The sequence below is a fragment of the Struthio camelus genome, chromosome 2, assembly GCF_040807025.1.
Source record: "Struthio camelus isolate bStrCam1 chromosome 2, bStrCam1.hap1, whole genome shotgun sequence".
Lineage (NCBI taxonomy): Eukaryota > Metazoa > Chordata > Aves > Struthioniformes > Struthionidae > Struthio > Struthio camelus.
Window position 1 is genome coordinate 131,254,561 of NC_090943.1, and position 14,893 is coordinate 131,269,453.

Genomic DNA, 14,893 nt, shown 5'->3' on the forward strand with positions numbered 1-14,893 from the left:
GAATGAATGAATTGTATTTCCAAAAGTGGAATATGCTAATTGGCTAAGAACTGAGGTCACTGACAGCAGAGTTCACTTGGGAGGGGTGCAGAAAGACATAGTTGAGCATATGTTTCTCAGCAGAAAATCTTTGTGTGGGTACATGCCTGAATGTGTGTGTGTGTGTGCAACACAGAGACTGTACCTCTATGTTAGAGGATTTTTCCCATAGGACTTGCCTATTTTTGGTAGGCATTTCCTTACAGCCTTTTAGAGGGAGAGAAAGAAAAAGCCTCCAGACAAGGAGATGAAAACCTTTGACAAGATCCTGGCTAGAGAAAGGCTGCCTGATTACACGCCTGATTCAGCACGACTTGGCTGTATCCCTTCTAGACAACTAATAATAAGGAAATATCACAGCACAGAAGGAGGAACCCTACAGAAAGATATTTCTGCTGTAGGCCTTCTAGCAGGATGTTCAGCAATACCTTTAGCTGACAGACCAGCCACAGTGGCCTCAGCATGCATGCAGTAAGATGAATAGTGACTTAGTGAACTGTAAAAAACTGTCATTTACATTTGCCGTATGTCCACATGCTCCCTGGCTTCCTAGCCTCACCTAACAAAGCTACTGCCCGTAGAGATTTGCCAAGTTATTCCGAGAGACCCATCTGACCATCTACCTAGTTATTGCTAGGTTTCTTGGTTGCAGATACCACTGATCAGCTTAGAACTCTTGACCTATAGATCCCTCACATGGACTCACTCTCCTAAGCCCTGTAACTTGGAGTGAAAAGTCTTAATGCAAGCCTCTTCTGTTCTTGTTTCAAGATCCTGCGCATGTCAGATTTAGTGAAATGGGGGTTGCAAGCTCTTACATGTCTCAGAATAAGCTGGAATCCAAAAGTCTGTTTGGAGCTGGGGCTGGGATATGTGTATGCGCACTAATGAAATTACATTTCTAAAAAAATCTGACCCCAAGGGTTAAGTTCTATTTGACTTAATTAGCTGAAGTTGGCTTTTGGAATGTCAGTGGATATTGTGCCAGGAAAGTCTTTGTACTGCTAGTGTCATTAACAGATTATATACATAAGAGACATGATTTTTAAGTTTTAGGTCAAAAGGTTGCCTTTTCATTTTTCTTGGCACTTTCCAACTATTTTATCCATGGTGAAAGTGATAACACTTTATTTCATAAATAATCTGAAGACATTCCTAATGTCGACAAATATGAATTACATTTATGCATACCCCGCAGTAAGTATGTAAGATAGTTTCATTGTATGAGTTATCATGACCCTAAACCTGTAGAGAAAAATGATGCTTTAAAAAATTTTTTTGCAAAGTTTCTGTACAACAAAATATGATGTAGTCAATGAAGAGTGAACCTCAAAAGTTTCAGGTTAGATAAACAATGTCCAAGCTACTTCTAAAAACAATTTAACCTTTGGTTCTACAAAAATTGCTTGGAAATCTTCCAATATAAAGTCCTTCATAAGATTATTTGTTCTTACTGCCTTTGGTAGACTGGGAATGCCATCAAAATGATCGCTTATCATTTCAATGAATAGAACTGGAAGGCACCTCAAAAAACAATCCAATTCATTCTCTCCAACAAAAGCAGGATCGCTAGTCTAACTCATGTTACTTCGTAACTTCCAGTTCTAAGGAAATCTAAGACATGCATTTTCTTGGCCCTGCTCTAGTTAACATCTTTAACAGCAACCCAGGAGAAATATGTTTCTAGAAAAGGTTGGTCTGGAGCTGGAGATAATAGCTACATCAATGGTATTGGACAACTTGGATCTCCTGGTAAGCTGGAGGCAAGCAAAAAATGTATGCTTTATACAGGGTCAATATGCGGTGATACAGGTGGAACGACAATGAAGTGGGCAGACCATACCCACAGGAATATACTGTCACTCTGGAAGCAATGGCTCTGAGAAGGATTTAGCAGAGATGAGGGTAGTCAGACAAACACAAACTCCTAATACCTTATTAAGATCATAATGAGGTCCAACACAGCCTCACAGACAATGAAGCCTACCTTAAGGAAGGGAATGAGAGGAAACAATTTTAGCTCTTTAACATCTTGTCCACGCTTTAAAAACACTACTCAAAATTTTGATAAGCTGGAGCAGCTGCAGAGAAGAATTAGCAGAATGGCCAAAGGACCAAGAAGGGTGTTTTATAGTCACATACTCCATGGCTCAGGCTGTTCATCCGAGTAATGGATTAAGGATGGACTTAGGATCTATGTCTACAAATACATATCCAGGGAACAGAAGTGAAGAAAAAGATAGATTTTCAGTCTCATAAGGGAAAGGCCAAAAGATATCAGATGACTAGAAATCACAGTTAGACTCATCCAAACTACAGTTTCAATAGAAATTGAGATTAAACCCTGCACAACTACCTGTGATGATATTCATCATTGGAGATTTTAAAACTAAAATTCTTTTTGTTCCCAAAGATATGTCCCCTTTCAAATAGGCATATACTTTGGCATAGGTTTTGAAAAAGAGCTAACTAGATAATTACATAAATCCCTCTGGCCATATAATTTTAACATACCACTACTTAAATTTCTAAAACACAAAACAAAGCCATGAACTTGCCCCTAACGGAAGAAACTGTAGGATGTTCATTACATAGGCATACCTCTTTTTAAAAGAATGATCAACCCAGTGAATAATCTAACTAGTTGAAAAATCTTATATTCTTTCTAGTTGTTAAAAAATGTTATTTGAAGATCTGATAATTTAAATTTTCTGAAATTAAAATACACTGAAAGCTAGCACATCAAATATTAACTGATTCCAAACAGAATTCCACACACAGACTCACACATGTGAAGTAAACTTGAAGTATACCAGCTCTCTTTCATTACTAGCAATGTCTTAATTTTAAATCTAAATTTACCTCTGCTACGCATACACCTGCTCTTAAGTCACATATAATTGCAAATTGCTTAACCAGAAATATTTTATGTAGATGAAGTGACAGAAAATACTATGGATGAGGAAAAAGCAAACCTCAGAACACTTTAAGTTTCCTGCTCTCTGATCTGTCATTTGACTTTATATTTTTATTTGTTGAGACATGTGATTTGATATTGTTTGCCTACTGCCATAATTCCCACATCACAAGGCCACCACACAACTTGCTACGACTGCCCAATTCCACCTAAAAGTTGGCCAGGCCTTGAAAGAACAAAACTAGTACAAATCATTTTGGAATTGCTTTGGCAGAGTCATATAAGACAGCTTGCATACTGCTTTTCCCTGCCATGACCAGCTGCGTGCAGTCAGATTAGCTTCTCGTTTTCATAATCGTCATGTTCACTTAAACAAGAGAAAATTCCAGACCTTCACTTTTTGCTTAATGTATATCTTTCCCTTCAGGAAAAGTGTGCTTTTATCCTGACATAACTCAAGCCTATAAAATATTTCTTTTCATACGTTCCAGAAAGGCATACATTTTGTTCACAGGATATTATTCAACCACCACAACATATACGAATTCTGAATGTCTGGAAAAATAGAAAGTTAATGCTAGCAAAATTCAGATTGAGCAGCTATCTGTATAATCATTTACTGGCTCACTGAAGTGTTAAGGGTCCTTAGGTTAGTCTTGAGCCTTTAAAGTTTGGCAGGATGGAACCTCCAGAAGATTTACTACAGCTTAATTATTGACCTAACATAATACTTAGGCTATGTAGCACATGCTGATGGCTTGTTTGGTTTAATTAATTACCGGGTAAGCGTTTTATTTTTGTACCTTTGAAGACTTCCTGCAGTTAATGTGCCTTGGTTAATTTTCATAGCATTGGACAGAAGTCTGTATGTCTTGCTCAGTGAATTTATTATAGGCAAAACCTGCAAAAGGGGGAAAACATGTTAATACTTATAGCTGCTAGGAATCACACATTTCAGTTGTAACACAAGCTCTGTTTATATTGGATTTAGAATTTGTTTGCAAAACTAAACTCATCCATTCCTCTTTACCCTGCTGAATCCCCTTGCAGAACCAAGTTAATCCATGCCTCATTTCCTTGCTTACAAATCAGCAAGTTATCATAGTCAAAAAAAGAAACATTAGAGAGCATACATTAATTTTTAAAGCTCCTGACTGCGCTGTGTTCTGTTCATTACTAAAGTACCTACTAATGTGCATCTGCTTTTCCAGTGCCTTAAGACACCTGAGAAGACTTACGGCAAACCTTCTAGTACATTAGCAAAAGCATTGGTTAAGTAGAAATTAAGCCCAAGTATTAAATAAATAATGTTGCTGTTTATATTTAAATATGCAGTAGAATTTTGCTGTTCTACAGACTGTAGGATTCAAAACGGAATAGCGCTCCCCTTCAGCAAAAACTCACCGTAACACCAGAACTCTGTACACAAGCTTTATTGAGATGCATCATTTCTACTGATTATTGTAAAATAAATGTATAAAATTGATAAGGTATATCTTATTTAGCTGTCAGAGTTAAATGGAAGTGTTTTTCTTTTGCATTCCCTGTGGGAAAAGCTATAGAATTTAACAGACTTGTCTCTCTCCAAGTTACACACAGTTTAATCTTACTGTTTGGCTGACAGAGCTTTTACTTCTCCAGCTTAGAATTCTAATGGATGGTTCAAACAGCACGACATCCCTCTCCACTCAGTTCTGTAAGTTGTCAGGATATTTTCTGAGAATATCTGTAATATCTTGATAGAATTGTCAGCTTTGGAGATAATTGTCTTGGCTTTTATAATTGGTCGTTCGTTTATTTATTCTTTCGTAAAATGAGGTAATACTCAAATCATCTAGAAGCTCTCACCGATCAGTTCATTTTGTCTTTAGGCAACTAAAATGTAACTCTCAGTATCTCCTGTGTTAATCTAAATTTCTCATTTGTCTTCTTCCTTTGACAGGAATCAGTTCGTCTCTGCTTTCTCCTCTCCTGACCTGAGCAGCTAATTAAGTTGCAGGATCTCACTGGCGACTCCAGTCTGGAGAAAGTTTTGTTTGTTTTCACAAACACAGGAAATACTACTGGCATGGTAGCTGTAGTTTCACCTTCCCTTAACCTGGATTAAAGGCAGGCTGCTGGCTGGAGAGACGTGCCCTCCTCTCCTTCCTGCCCCTGCCTCGTGCCTCCTGTCGCTGAGGGCAGCTGGGTAAAGGAACTCATCTGAGCAGGCATTAACCCTACCGCCAGACAACAGGTTCAATTTCAGATGGGTGAGCTGTGTCGCCTGGCTCGCTGCACAGTCACCCTACCGCTAATGCTACCCCAAGAAAGCGGCAGCACTGGGTGCCGCTACCCCAGCAGCCAGCAGCTACAGCGTCCTTGCACACGGGGGCCTGAAACCACCAGGCGAGAGTTTCCTGCCCAAGTCAGCAGGTCAGCCCGAAAGGCTTCTCCCTAGGCTTTTGTGTCTTTGGGAGCCAGCCCATCTGCTCCCCTTCCTCATGGTCTCTGTCCACCTGGCACAGCACTGTGCTGCAAAGGGCCCAGCCAAAGCCCTGTTGCCTGCTGCGCCTGAGCTCTTGCACAGCTCTGCATTTTCACTTTGTTTTTTTGGAACAAGCGTTCTTTGCTGTTTCTTGTAGCTGTTTTACAAAAACAGTGGCAACTAAGCCTATCTGTTTTGAGGATAATGAACCCAATTAGATTCTTCATTTGGAACTTCCGAAAGGTCAAAACCAACCCGATTAGGAAAACTCCGGTGACTTGTACAGGCCCCAGTACAGTGAACAATGAATACATATGGGGAGCATTATTTCATGCACAGCTGGGTACCTGAGGCCAAAAAATTGAAAACCCAGTGAAAACTGGGGCACTTATAGACTCCAGGGAACAGAGTGAGAGAAAAGAAAATGAAAGAACCCTCCCTCCGTTTAACAAACCTGAAATAGAGACAGGGTAAATCAAAGAACCTGAAGTACCTATATCTCCAATATACTGCTACAAAATGAAATGTAACCTTTGTTTCTCTAACACAGAACAGGTCAGCACAGTGGCACATACAGTGTCTGGGTGATGACTCACCATTTCAGTTAATCAGAAAGGACTGTGAATTTAAAGCACTATTTTTTAGGCTGCCAAGACTGTGAAGGTCTGGATAAGTTTGAATAAAAAGTTGCCAGTATTTGGGAACTTAACAAATTACCTCATAGTTATTATTATGCTATAAATAAGTACTTGCAATATTACAGTCCTCTAATTCTTACCTTTTACTTATGCAGGAAAGAAATATTGTCATGGTTTTTCCACTCTTTCACAGTTCAGTCTTTTTTTACTGTAATAAATAAAACAATGAAAGTTTTAACAATTTCTAAGAAATAAATTTAGTGATATTTTTAAAAGGGAAAGATAAATAGCTTTCATTTATATATATTTTTATATATATATATTTTTATATATATATTATTTCTAGGAATATATGCCAGAGCAATAAGAAATAAAGTAATGGATTTAGACCTTTCCCATAAACGTCACTGATAACATTGCCTCTAATTCCACCAGGGCAGGGTTACATCAAAGTATATTGCTAGTGAAGTATTCTTAATTTATCAACAGTTATCTTTCTTGTTATTAACTCCTTTCTTCAGAAGGTTATATTGACAGCGTGCAGTATCTACAGAGGGCAGTAGCTTTCTAAACCTGCTTCTTCAGGTGCAAAGCAGAAATTCAGTAAGACCTATTTAGATTCCAGTCAGTATGTTTAGTTAAGCCCCCTTCCTAACAAATCAAAAATAAATCAATGTGCTCTTAGGTTTTCAGGTTGCTAGCGGCAATACGTCTTCTGGTATTTCACCTTGAACGTTTAAGCTCAGAATCTAGACCGAGCACTCTTAATGTGCAGCAAAAATACAAAACTATTGAAATAATTGGAGAAGTGAAAAATACCATTGCTGTTCTATTACCTAATATGTATTTTGGCTCTCCTTCTTTAAAAGATTGGTTCTCTCCAGCTTTTAATAATATACTTTTTCCTGATCAGTTTTCAATTTTCTAGCTATGATGTAATAGTTAGGATAATCAGACCGAAGGTTTTCTTTGTGATTCTCACTAGCTACCATTGAACCATGTTGCTCGGCACTAACAGCACATGGAGTTATAGACAGCTAATGAAGACTAGCCTTTCTCTGTGGATACCTTCAATACTCTCTTCTCAGGCATTCCTATTTGTTTGGTCCAAGAGACTAAGAATTAAGAACAAATTCTCAAACTCCTCTTATCTGTTCCAACGGCCACATAAGCCTGTGTTTGACCACATCATAGGAGTCAGCTATGCTTTGCTGACCTTTTGAGAGAAGTATCTCCTAGGTGACTAGCACTAGGGATGGGTGAGTGCAGTATGCGTCTACCCACTGTGCATTTGAATGCACAGTAGCGTTACAAGCAACTTTCCCCCCAGCAAAATCTGTGGTGTAATGAAAGGGCAAGAAGTCACAAATGTGACTTCTGTTCACTTAGGATGCTGTTTTTCACTTACTGTATGAGCTAGACCATGTCTCAAGCACACAATGCAATGAAAGATTAACCATCAGCTACCATCTGAGAGGACCTGAAGAAAGGATAATTATACTAAAAGACATTTAATCAAATTGTTCTCTCAACTTTGAAACATGAATAAGGTCTTACTATGTTTTGTGACAGTTAGTTGTTGTAGTTGCGCTGAAGGGAGGGTCCTGATGCAAAGGCCAGATTTTTATTCTCAGGAATGTGAATGTAAATCCCAATGAAAGGGTGACTGCATGTAACTACCAAAGGACAGATTTTGGCGCTGAGCTTGCTATAAAAAAAGAGAATTGTTTTCTATTATTGTTGTTGTTACGGGAAACAAATTGGGAAAATAGCTTTTGGAAGGAAAGTGTTTTGTAATGGCCAAGAATGTAATAGTGGAGAAAATAATGAAAACGAATTATCAAGATGAAAATAAGCTAATGAAGAAAAAATGGTTAGAACAGCAAATGAAACAGAGGGAAGATACCTAAAAAACCTCAGCCCTCAGATCTTCCCTGTTCACAATCAACAAGCTGACTGCACATGTAAAAAGCTCTTTTCTACCTCTTTAAAATATCTCTGAGGGATACATTCATTTTTTATCTTTTCTCTCTTGCTCACCCCTGCACTGAAGATGCTAGTTCCACATCCACATGGTAAAGCAAAATCAAGAATCACTTATAGCACCAAGTGGAGGGAAACATTGGAACCTATTTATCTACACTTCCAAAAATGTAAAAATAATGGGCTGTTTCAGCATAGCAACGGTGAAATAAGTCATTGGACAATATACAGAAGAATGATTCCAGTACTATGGGAATCAAGAGGAATCTTTCCATTTACTTCAGTGGGTATTGAACTAGCCATTACAGAGCAGAAAAAGACACATGGAGATGGTAGCTACTATTGTCAAAATTTCCAGATCTCTGTTTTCCACATTCATGAGCATATGAAAATACAATACTTTCCAGTAGGTGCACAAGGGACTTCATTTATGACTTAACATTAGAAAGGATGCTATTCCATAAGTTTGTTCTACTGAAAACTGATCTATTATTTTCTTTAAATGCAGCTGTGTTTAAAGAAATTGCAGGAGCTTTTTCTTCTTTCTTTCATTTTTCTTCTTTAGGCTTCTGTGCACCACTTAATATCTAGATTCTGCATGCAACCTTATCCAGGAGCCTTGCCACAACGCATTTCCAACCTGTGGTACAGATGGAGCCTTACCATAATGCAAGATTAGTATTTACAGTTCTGCCTTTGAACAGCAGGTATTTAGATACAGCTGGACTGCCTATTGTTTGGGAATCCAAGGGGATGGTAGGTGTGTACGTGAGAGCAAGAGAAATCCCTGCTACATAGCATAAATACCCAATAAGACATACGACATGTGGAGATATTTCCACAGCTGGGACATATTGGTGATAGAGAATCATTCCAGAAGTAGCAATAGCTGACTGTTATTCACCTCCTGGGGCTCCTGTGATCTTATCTGAGCTCACAGAAGAAACATAGTTGCAAAACCTCCAAGATCCAGGGAGCTGCAGGGAGGGTTGTGTGTGATTCAGTGGAGAGGCAGAGCTTGATCTCTGAGTCAGCCCTGAACTTACTACTCAGCCTGATGCCAGAAAGGTCTTTCAGACAGGATGAAAATCCTAGGCGCACGTCCTTCTACAGATTCAGCTAGAGACGTTGTTCATGACTTCCTCAAACCAGCCGTGTATAAAGATTATTGATAAGCAGCAGCCTCCCATTTCACCCAGAAATAACTTAATTCTGCTGGAGAATGTAGTGCTTTCTGTGTGCACAAAGTGCTTTCGCATTTCTGGAGTTTAAATATTCCATGCATATAAGTTGCAAAAACCAGATGATTGTTTGCAATTGTAATTCACTGAAGACATAACAGTCTGGAAAATATTTTGGTGCTTAACTTTGCAAACGCCAATAAATGGACAAGAGAATCCAATTCCAGTCATCCAATCCCTTTTTGCTAGACCATCTACAGGGATGCAGAGCAATCTGAGCAACCACACTCTATGTAACCGTTCTCAATTCTCCTACGGCCTTAAATTCCTCATTGCCTTTAGCAGGCACTGTATGCAGTAAGAAGTATTTCTGACTAAGGAGATATTCTAATATTTCTCAGAACTACAGCTCCGTTATTGACACATAAGGGAGCTCCAGTACGCACAGTCTCTCCCACTATCTGGTACTGTTACCATGCTCTCCAGCTTTGTTCATGATAGATTCATAGACATAAGTTCATAAGTTCATATGATTCCATCTTCAATATGCTGGACATGGAAAGGGTAATTCAGTATCAGAGGCACAAAACGTCAGTGCCATCCCTTCCCCTGCCAACTTGCAGAAGAAAAGTTCTTGGTGTCATCTTTTTGAAAGGTGTGAAATACTACTTTAACCAATCATGAGCCAAAACTTTAATTTAAACTTTAAATTAAACTTTCTCTCTCTCTCTCTCCCTCCCTCCCTCCCTTCCTCTCTCCCTCTAGATATATGTTTCCCCCTGGACAAAAGACTCTGCTCATTGAATTTTTCATCATAATTTTGGTGGATATGACTGAAATATTGCCATATTATTTGATCATTCATTTGGAAAAATATGTTGGCCTGACATATCAAGTTATTTTGCTACATTGTAAAAACACATTGGATATAGAATTACAGTCTGCTTCCAAGTCTTTAGCTAGCTAGTGACAAAACTGGACACAGCTCTTACATTTGAAAAGAATGAAAGGCAAATTCTGCTTTCTAGATTATAGGTAGAAACCCAAACTAAAAATCTGACTTTCAAGTGAAGTAAAATAAAGGCAAAACTAAGCCTAGGTGGTGGGCAAGAAAAACACCATAAACACTCTTAAAAAAAATTCAGTTCAGCTCTGACACAGTAATCCACTTAACATTCAAATTGCAATTATTCCTACTTTGACTTCACCAAAAGATTTGTTTTGGTAAGTGTAGTAATACTGAATATAACTTTACTTTGGGGATATTGCCATTATTATTCCAATGGAATTAAGCTCTGGGGAAAGTGCAAGTAAATATAATGGATCTGAGAAATAGCAAAAGGGTGACAGAATCTTCTTGAAATAAACTGAACCTGACAGGCACTTATTCCTCCGAAATGACTCTTTTATACAAACTGTTATGGCTCCTATGACTGTAAAGTGTTCTTAACTATGTTGCTGCTATGCAGTTGCTGGAGAAGAAAACAAATACTTTGCATTTAAAAGGACATCTATCTCAATTTAGGTATTTGGGGTATAACGGCAGGCCCAAGACAGACTTAAAATGTAAGCTGATCCTCAAAATGCATGAAGGGGGGAGACAGAGCAGGAAATTTCTTTAGATGTGACTTGACGAGGGTTAATGAGCCCCCAATTATGAATGTGCTTTAAAACTCTGGCATCTCCCTTTGCCTCACTGTTCTGGTAGATCTAGTCTTTTCAGCAGCCAGATAAAGTCTGTTGTTCATTGAGAAACACAAACTACAGACAAGGTTGCTTGAGACAGAAAAATAACCCAGTGGTTTAATAAAGCAGACTTTTCCTATATTTCAGCACTTCAAATAACAAAGTCACTGTGACTTGAAAACTAACTATTGCTTATCGCTCTCTGAACGCAAAGAATAATATCACTACAATTAATGAACCAAAAGCAGGATGACCTTAATTTAAATATTTAAGGAACAATTTAGGAAGCTGAAGCATTGAAAAGGCAAGGAAGACTACTAGTTTGTCTCTGATTTGGAGAAGGCACAATTTTATTTGAAGACAGAAAGATAAAGAATTATAAGCAATAAGTCTTTTGTGCTACGTTATTCAATTGCTGTTGTGTTTGGGGATGGTTTTTGGAGAAATGTGGAACCATTCCACAGACACAACAGAGCTCTGCCTTCTGTTAAGGGCTGCAGGACCACTGAGGTTTGAACTCGTTCAAGCAGATCTGTCATGCTTTCAGTTCCCCCCCCCCCTTTTTTTTTTCTTGCAGTGGATTGAAACGTGACCAAAGAGCAGCAGGATTACAAATGGAAAAGATAATTCTCCCATGACATTTTTCTCAGTGCTTTGGGGAAAACACACACTTATAAATACATTCGCCTACGTCTGAACCAAGATGTGAAAAAAAATTAAGGAAAATTCACAAGACCTTTTTTATGAAATTGAAAACACACTTAAAAACTCTCCTATGTATTTGTTTTCTTTAGACTAATTAAGACTTCTGTTTTATGTTACCACAATAGAGACTGAACATTTGCAATGTGTTTACTGAGGTTAAAGGAATTATGGGATGAATTTGTATCTATTACATTATTACCCTTAAGCAACACTGTCGCACTGTGTGCAGTTGGGATTTATTTATATCAGACAAAAAGGTGACTTGTCAGTCTAATAAGAGGCATTTTACATGCTCAGTACATTATATAATACAGAATAGTAAAAAGATATCACAGAATGACAGAATGGTTTAGGTTGGAAGGGACCTCTGGAGATCATCTAGTCCAACCTCCCTGCTCAAGTAGGGTCCCAAGGGACCAAGGGGAAAAAAATCCTGCTTTATTGAAACGCTGCATTATCCTGCTGTGTAGCAGGGTTCAAGATGGAAGCAGAAGTATTTATGGATTGGCTATGATCTATAGGTTGCACAGCCTCTCTCGTATCTGTGTAATTTGTTATGCCTGTAGTTTTCCTTATCATGAACTGAAAAAAGGCAATTCTTGAAATAAAGTATTTCCAAAAGAGTGAAAAATAACTTAAATATTCTAACACTAAAGATACAAGGATTAACTTCTGTTGTCGCCTCCTCCCCTTCTCAGCACACACACAGAACAAGAATTCATTTCCCTTATTAAAACATGATGGTGGAACTAGTTTTTACTAACATAATATTTTTCCGTGTCCTACTCACAAACTCTAAAATACATTAGAGTCAAGCTTCAACTATATTAACTCTCCTTCTCCCAAGGAGAGTTTTTTCAATACACATCTTTTGAGTTTCTCTAGCAACATGGAGAACTACGAAAGCTCAAAATTGAAAAGCAACTTTAGATCTTAAAAAACTTTTAAAAATTCAACTTCTTTATTGTACATTGCTAAGTTTTCCTGTATCCTAAAGGCTGGAAGACTGGTAACAGCACTCTTTCCTTAACATTATGTTTTACAGGATAGCCCAATACCAAGACATCAGTAAAACTCAAGGCCCTGATTCATGATTTTTGGCACTTCATGCTATGCTAATTGAAGAAGTTAGTTCTTCCAGCTCTTCAACCTTCTGTGACCCAAACCTCTGCCCAAGGTTACTGTCCCTGTAACAGAGAAAGCAGATGGAAGGTATGCCCCAACGGGAGAGCTCTTCACTGCCTCTCATACATAGCCTGGCATATTAACTGTCATTTTGAAATGGCTACTTCGATTTAAGTCTACATGCAAAACCATGGATTGGAGTAGCCATGAAGAATTACTCGCTAGAGCATAGTCACATTCGTATTTGCAATGGGGCCTCTAATCTGCAGGAGCAGAGGTGGTGCAACAGCTGGGAAGGATAATTCCAAAATTATTCTGTTCAGGAGTGGAGGACTCATTCTTTTGTGGAGGTACTAGAACATGCTCAACTGTTATATGGTCAAAGCTCTTATGGCTGAAAGAGCACCATCAAAGAAATAAGAGACGTCCTTGCTGAGGGAGGTCACACATACATCTCTCCTAAGGCAGCACGGCAATTGCAAAGCTACAGGTTGATGTGGGTGCAGTATTGCAGTTATTTAAGGAATGCTGAGCCACTTTTGATGCATCCATACCAGTGGGTTTGCACCAATTTAAAAAGTCAGTAAATGCCTTTGTATACAAGGTCTTTCTGTAGACAGAGAGAGTAGCATCTTCACCTCTAATTTATAGCTAAGCAGCTTTGTGGTGACCACCGCTATCACATATTGGTTACCAACAAGAGGGTACAAGATGATGAATGAGTGAAGAGGGTGAAAAAGTACTGAATCAGACCATGTTTCCTGGCAACTCAGTTCAGTGAGTCAAAAGCAGCAGGACAGCAAGCAGGTTTAAGAGGTGACGGTTATTGAAGTTCAGGTTACTTTTAGTGTTTTCAATGCTAAACCTTAAAACAAGTATCAGAAACAATTTTTTCTTTTGCCTCGTCTTTCTAAAAATCCATGACAGTTTCTACTTATTCCTTCACCTTGTGGAACTCTGGAAAAGAGAGGTCAGATGTTGACCAAGTTTCAGGAAAGATGCATTCTACTCTAAGAATTCCAGAAGTGGCTGAATGGTGCAGGAGGTCACATTACTTACATCACTTGCATAATGTGTTAGTCAGCAGTTGGCCTCAGAGCAAAACCCAGGATATTCTTGTGTCCCACTCTCTTTAACCTCTTACATGCCAAACAACCTTCTCACTGAAAGAAGTGATTCAGATATTTTGCCCCAAAACTGCCATAGAAGAAAATAAAATTTTGTTTCCAAATAACTACCAGAGGCTGGTAGAAGTGACGTGTTCCTAATTAAATGCTTGGCATTGAATAAATTAAATGGCCGTTGCCATTCAGAAAGTTCTTAATTTTAGAGAGCTAGGAGTTTTTTAAGAGGGTAGGTATAAATAAACTCAACCAGGTGGAAATCAAACAGGCTGCCTGTGAAATGGAACTACCTAAACTAGGGTTGCTTTGGATTTTGTTTAAGTTCATGAATTTCAGCTCTGTCTTTTATCTTGAGAGAATATAATTTAAAAATAGCTTTATAAGGACAATACATGCATCAACAAGACATGTATATCACTGTTTCAATTAGGGGTTCCTAAATTACAGAGACATATAAGAACCACCACTGCTGAGAACTGAAAATGAAGTTACGGGAGAAACTTTAAGCAACATGAAGATGAGGGAAGAAAACACTGCCAGTGCTCCTAAAGAGCAGTAAGCTGCTCAGGGGAAACAACACTGTTGACTAGAAGAGCTGCAAAATCCTAAAGGGGTTCATGGCTTCAGATCATAAGCCGTAGTCCTTTGAAACAGATCAATTTCATGAGTCACAAAGTTCAGTTAAAGTAGTTTCAAACTTCTGAGAAGGGCAATAAAAATGCATAACTAAAAATAAAGCCCAAATTCAAAAAAACTTCGCATGATTTTACCTAATATGGCTTAAACAGCAATCTTCAACACTATGTTTAGTTGGGCTGTGCAGAAACCACTGAAATTGAAAAATGCCTCTTAAAGACGTCTGGTGTGACAGACCTAGACTGGCCAATAACAGGAAGGAGACCATCATATGTGAATATACTTTGGAGAAATGTTTGTCCTGCCATTCTCCATGAGTGGATGAACTATTTAAAGGTGAGTTAGGAAGAACGGCATACATCAGGAACAAATTAGTAGCTGGCATGGAGGGT

At 38.4% G+C, this 14,893-nt stretch overlaps 1 protein-coding gene across 20 annotated transcripts in view; it reads right to left on the reverse strand.

The window, feature by feature from the left end:
• The window catches only part of SULF1 (sulfatase 1), a 124,185-nt gene that overhangs the window by 96,200 nt on the left and 13,092 nt on the right, over positions 1-14,893 (reverse strand). For all 20 annotated transcript variants that reach the window (XM_009668375.2, XM_068932551.1, XM_009668374.2 and 17 more), the window contains 2 exons: positions 6,202-6,269; positions 3,760-3,857 (listed from right to left, as the gene is read on the reverse strand). The gene's annotated coding sequence lies outside the window, so the exon portion shown is untranslated. The remainder of the gene's footprint in view (positions 1-3,759; positions 3,858-6,201; positions 6,270-14,893) is intronic.